Source organism: Pavona decussata, unplaced genomic scaffold (assembly GCF_977016875.1).
Source record: "Pavona decussata unplaced genomic scaffold, jaPavDecu1.1 SCAFFOLD_217, whole genome shotgun sequence".
Classification (NCBI taxonomy): Eukaryota; Metazoa; Cnidaria; class Anthozoa; order Scleractinia; family Agariciidae; genus Pavona; species Pavona decussata.
In genome coordinates, this window is record NW_028145622.1 from 237,501 (window position 1) to 243,959 (window position 6,459).

The window sequence follows — 6,459 nt, forward strand, 5'->3', positions numbered from 1 at the left end:
TAATAATAATAATAATAATAATAATAATAATAACAATAATAATAATAATAATAATCTTTATTGTGGAAACTTTTTCACGAGGACCATAGAACACGTGAGTTCTTTGTCAGGCTCCTCAGTAAGTTGACATTCCAACAAATCTGATATGATTATCGTCAATTCACGTGTACCTGTAGTCGTGCACGCGTAAGGCGGGGAAGACGTTGAAAACTAATTAACCCATACTCCGGCCAAACCTCCATTCAGGAGGTGATACCTTGCTACGCAAGTATAGGATCATAACAGTGAATATTGTTGCTGACATAAACCCAGGTAAGAGTAAAACTGATAATTAATATATCCCCATTCGATCCTTGTATATCCTTGGGTCTGAGTTTTCGTTCCCGCAGTAAATACCAGAGGATAGAAAAAAATTGTGAAGAAAAAATACCATGAATCGAGTTTTAGTGTCATCATTAGTTTTAGTAATACAGATTGCAAAAGCCTAATTAGTGAACAATGTTGCATAGATGAAACTTTGCGGAGCTTAAAGAATTTTAAGCTGAGGCAGCTTAATTAAGCAAGAAAAGTCTGAAAACAATTCAAACTCCGGTTACGAAGAACAGCTTGCATTTCTTACTGCTTAGTGGCATTAAACCGTCCAACGATTGAGATTAAAATATCTCTAGTACAGTTCACAAAAGCATGTAAGTCGGATCAGGCGAAAGATCCAGTTTTAAAGTTTCAAGTTTTGATTATGACGTGACTTTTTCCAATACCGCTGATCCCAAAATGCTGAAAATACTGCAAAACAGTTCCTTGGTATCTAAAGATGGTGCTGAGTGTTCCAAACCTTGGTCTGGACAGCCCCAGTTCATCGTCATGAAAACGAAAATCTTTGGCTACCCTCCCTTTGTAAATGTTGATACTCATAAAAACATCTTTCTGCACACTAGCGTAGAAAATATAGATTTGCACATAGATTTAATAATATCCTTCCACAGATCTTCGAATACTACGAGGTAAAATCATATTGACACGGGTTAGCTGTTGAAACACAGTCGCTGGCGGAATAGCAAGCAACCATAACATTAAATGACATTAGATTTGAGATTTTTCTGGCATTTTCGTTGGAAAAGAAACGTTTTACATTGAAGATAGCAAAAACAATAAAGAGCCATATATATATTCAGTGAAAAAACGCTGTTGTTCAAGATCACAGATAGAAATGACATAACAAAGATCCATTATGCTCAGTCCACACAATTACATCAGCTAACAGAAAAAAAAGAACTATGAAAAAAACCCCGGCACTTTCGTAAATTTGCAATCTAGTAACTCTGGCGGGAATGATTAATCCAGATTGTGGCCATACATCTTAAAAAGTATTCGTAAAATTTATTCGTTTCCAATCCGCTAATGTACTCTTGTGGAGGTCAGTGACTAGGGTTAAACATTTGCCATTGTAAAATAATGCACACCAAATGTTATGTGGTTTTCTTCGATGAAACCAACTCAGTCAAAAACAAACGGGCACCAACAGGAGCCTAGCAGGTTTTCAAGCTATCAGGGAAGTAGCCATTGTAGTTATGTTAAGATGCTCAACACATCTTCGAACTTTTTGATCTTGTAACAGCATTTTACATTCCGGTCTTGTCCTTACCCTTGTCTGTACATGTTGGCTTCATCGATGGTCATAATAATCAAACCTTTTGAGATCCCGGCTACCAATGACAACCATTTCCGCGACAGAGCTTGCAATTCTTCGCCCCAATAGTCCACAAATGTTGTTTCGGAGCCGACCACTCGCTTTCTTCTCAAACACCACTGTGGGCTCCACACAACGTTTAACGAAAGAATCGAATTAGATGATCAATTTTAGCGTGAATTGATCTGCGCAGTGACTTCAGCTTGAATTTTTTAAACTTTACAACGTTAGTTCAACATGGCGCAATCAACGTTTGTAGCGACTTTTTTTTCCAGTACTTAGACTGGAATTATTATTCTTATTTTGAACTCTGCTGTGCCTCATGATCTCAAGGATTGCGGAATAATAAATTATTTATTATCCTTGAACCAGGCCTCGCATAACTTAAAAAAAAAAATGCAACCCTTCTTCCTCCTCGTCTGTCCGTTGCTACAGAGGTGGCTGTATGTGGTTTACACAGAAGCACTGATTTTGTTAATACCTAAGTTCAGGCTGTTAAATTTTAATAGTGCACCGCCACCTAAAATACGATAAAATATACTCCACTTAACCAAAAACATAAAGGACTGAAAAAAGCGGCGACTAAAATAAGTTAATTTCACCTCAGAAAAAAAAGTTTCGACTTGGTTAATCACGTAAGCTAGAAAAATGAAGATCAATTACCCAGACAATCTTTCTCCACGAAAGGTGAGTTCAATTAACCCAGTTAGCATTGGGATTTAGCTAGACTATTTGACTGTGCAAATTCTACCTTTCTCAAAAAAATATATATATTTATATTCACATACAAGGGAGCAAGCTCACAGGCTGCGTAATACCAGATGATAAATCAGGTTGTTTGAATTCTAATTCAGCAATACCAATCATCTTAAATCAAAATAAAAATCGTCTCTCTTTGTGATTGTTAACAAGAACTGGTTCTTCGGCATTAAACACATAAAGTCTGGTTTGTTTTATAAAACCTGGTGCTGTCTTAAAATTAAAATTAATTGTTGTCTGTATATAGAGTGAGAGGTTAATAACAAGAATCAAACAGCACCCTTCTCAAAATTACAAGATGGTTATAAACCACCAATGAAAGTCTTGTAATTTCTATTTGGCTGCGACAGCGGATATATTGCTCTCAGTTGTTTTAGAAACATCTGCTTACCTTCGCGTAGGTTAGCTAAGTTTCGACGCCGGACATCTCAAGTGCTGTATTTACAACATCCACCATTTTAGTCTTCCTCCCTCTAATCAGAAAGAAAGAGCTTATTGAGTCGAGAAATCTGTCGTCTATTGTAAAATTGAACTTTGTCCGTCGGATTACACACATGGGGATGGGACAAGAGCCGTATTTTCTACCGTCAGGTTGTACCTACACAAAGGCCGTGATATGGACACCAAAAGGCTCACTAACCTAAAATCCATCCAAGTTTCCATCATGAATGGATCGAGACGACATCACAGATTCAGGGTTAAATAATGAATCTGTTTCATTGTTAATAGCTGCACGGGCAATATCAAAAGAAAATAGTCGAGCGTGAAAGAAACCAAAACCGAAATGCAAGAAAGTTTAAATAACCGTGAAAACAGCAGTCCAAGCCGATATTTAATTTCAATAAAGCTACTTCAATTATTGATTAAATCCTTTCGAAGTCAGATTTTATTAGGTCAACACTTAATGGACAATCAATGCAAAACATTGTAGTCTTACATGGCATTTGCTATATTACGGCAACATTCCGCAGATCGATCATCAAAGGAAAAAATAATGAATTAATATGGAATTCGTCATATTCGTCAATGAAGCTAGCTATATCTTTAAAATCTAACACATGGAAAAAACTCATAGAGAGCTCAACTGAATGGAATCCTAGTTGGTTCTCCATTTAAGATCTTCGAGTTGAAATCAACGATTGGAGTACATGCCCCGTCCACGCTTTCCCCTAAATCAGTTCGATTTAGCTACTCCGATAAACAAAGGAGAAACAAGAGATTGAAAGTACGAAATAATGAATGCCGCCGCAAGGGTATTTCCACCCGAACATAAAGATTATAACCTAAGAAGAGTCGTAATTATATCATCCTTTTAGAGCCAGGTGATCCTGAGAAGAAAGTTTGCTTTCAGTTTAAGATAAAAGAATCTTCTTTTTCCGACATCTATTGACATGTACTTTGAGCCACGCAAGCGACAAATCATATACCTAACAAACAGTCCTTATGAAAACTATTTTTTATTTGTCTTCGTCCCTCAGGAGGTCAGTGTAGGTTTCGCAAGCGACTCATCCTGATTATATGTTGTCACGTCACGGCAGGCTCTTCACGCATTATTCACTAACTTCTTAATATGAACGTTTCCAACCATCTCACTATCTATATAAACACCAATGAACAAGACCATGGGGCATAAACTGCCTGTTTTCTCCGGGCCTTAATTTGTGTTACATGGAGCCCGAACAGAGACAACACTGAATATGAAGACTCGGAAATCTTTTTGGGAACCGTTTAAGAGAAAAACCTCGCTTCTACTCTGGAAACATTTAAAGGCGTCCGTTTTTAAAATAATTTTGCGGCAAGGTTCAAGTCTTCGCATAGATATATCCTTCATTATACGGAGGGATCCCTTTCACCGTGGTGATGGATTCCAGGCCATAAATTGGTCCAATTCAAGAATGTATTATATAACAAGAATCAACGCTCCGCATTTTGCCGACTATATCATCGCTCTGGTGGTGTGCGTTTACGACAGCCAAAGACGTCTGACTTTGAAAATAACAGCAATATTTTAAGAGCAGTAAAAGCCAGTGTGCTTTGATTCTAATCATTCTAAATTCATAAGTGATACCAGAAGTCTGCAAAGAGCAAGTAAACCTTGTACTTTAACTATTCCATTGCTTTACATAAAATCTGTCAGCTTAAAACTAGCATAGCGGGCCTACAAAGTATTAACATTTTAATGGCAACTAAGTCCAATCAATTTAAAAACAACTCTTAAGTAGTCCTAATTACAACTCGCTGTTTTCTGCATGACATACGCCATGTTGTCCAAAAACTGTCCTCCGGTATTCCGGAAATAGAACTGCTCATCTACACTATCCATTTGTTATGTTGAGAGCTTGCATGGTCAACTGTTTCAAACTAAACTTCATTTTGCGGCGTCGGCTAAATCAATGTGCTTTTGGGCTGCCAGCCAGCAGCAAATTAAGCTACGGCACATGGAAACATTTCTTCCGTGATACTGCATTGATTCAAGGGATTCGATTTTAGATTACACTCCGCTATGATAAAAATGTTAATATTTCGACAGTTAGTCATAAAATCATGACTTTGTTTACATGCTATATAAAGAAAGCAGGGCAGTTGTAGCCGATAGACTATGTTAAGTTTTCGATTGAGTACAAAAGAAACTTGTTTGATCGTGATTCTTTTAGTAGTTGCTGCAGCTCACAATCGTTTGGCTGATTTGAAATTTGCAACACGATCAGAAGTGTAAACACCACTGATTAGTACAAATTCTTCAAATGAAAATTACTATAAAACGAGTAAAAGTTAGCAGTTGTAGATCGAGAAGAAATGTTTCAATCAAACATGCAACACACCAGTGCGCAATCAGACCTTTGAGAATCAGGTCTTGGTGTCCTAATTTTGGCATCACAATCCGTAAATATATAATATATAAGTCGATGCAAAAATCTCCCGAGTATTCATGCCATACACTTTAGTACTAGCTTCTTAAAAAATATTCCAAAACATTTGTAAGAGTCACCCGACTCCACTAGTCACTGAACGCTAGTATTTGTACAACTGAATATTACCGAACAACTCGGTGGTCACCGCTCCTAACAGCACTAATTCACCACCAGGATCTTTCCGCTGTGGACAAAATTGCGCCACTTGTCCTTACATTACTAACGGTCTTAAACATTACACATTTTCTTCAACAGGCGAAACCCGTAACATCACTTCACACATAACCTGTAACACCAAAAATTTAATCTACATGGTACAATGTAACCGCTGCCATTTACAATACATAGGTGAAACTAAGCGACGTCTCAAAGACAGATTCAACGAACATAGACGCCCAGTTGACAAAACTAACATTTCATCCAAACCAACCACTGTTTCTGAACATTTTCTTTCTCAACCTAACCACTGCCACACTGACATGCAACTAATACCACTTGAAGTTATCCACTCCTCACGTGATTCAATCAGAAAAGCCAGAGAATCTTTTCTTATAGATTTAGCGGGGACCTTGGAACCCCACGGTTTGAATAGACGTGATGAATTGTAATTTTTTTATTTTATTTTACTTATTTCATCATCCTTTGGTACCACCTTGTAAACGTCATTTCCGCTGCTCCCATGTATTGCAACATCCTCCATGATATATATTGTAATTTCATTTATATAATTTAGTAACATCTAAACCTGAAGAAGGCTGGTTTGGCCAGCCGAAATATTGTTTTAAAATATATTACGTTGTGTCAGCTTTGCAGTAGTCTTTGGACTTCTCATCGTCTATTTTTCAAGTTTGGCTGATTAGATCTCCTGTGAGATCCAACGTACAAGCAAGCAGGATCTTCGTTCACGGCTTTTGCAGTTTTTAAAATTTTAACTCGGTGGTCTATGCTTTTACTCCCAAATGATAAATACTGATAATAAAAAAGCCTATAATTGCTGTCCTTGTGGTAATGACCCAAGCACTATTTGGTAAAGTGTTTAAAAACACAGTCATTTAAATAGAAGTCAACTGACAAAAATTTATGAAGTCACACAATGAATGA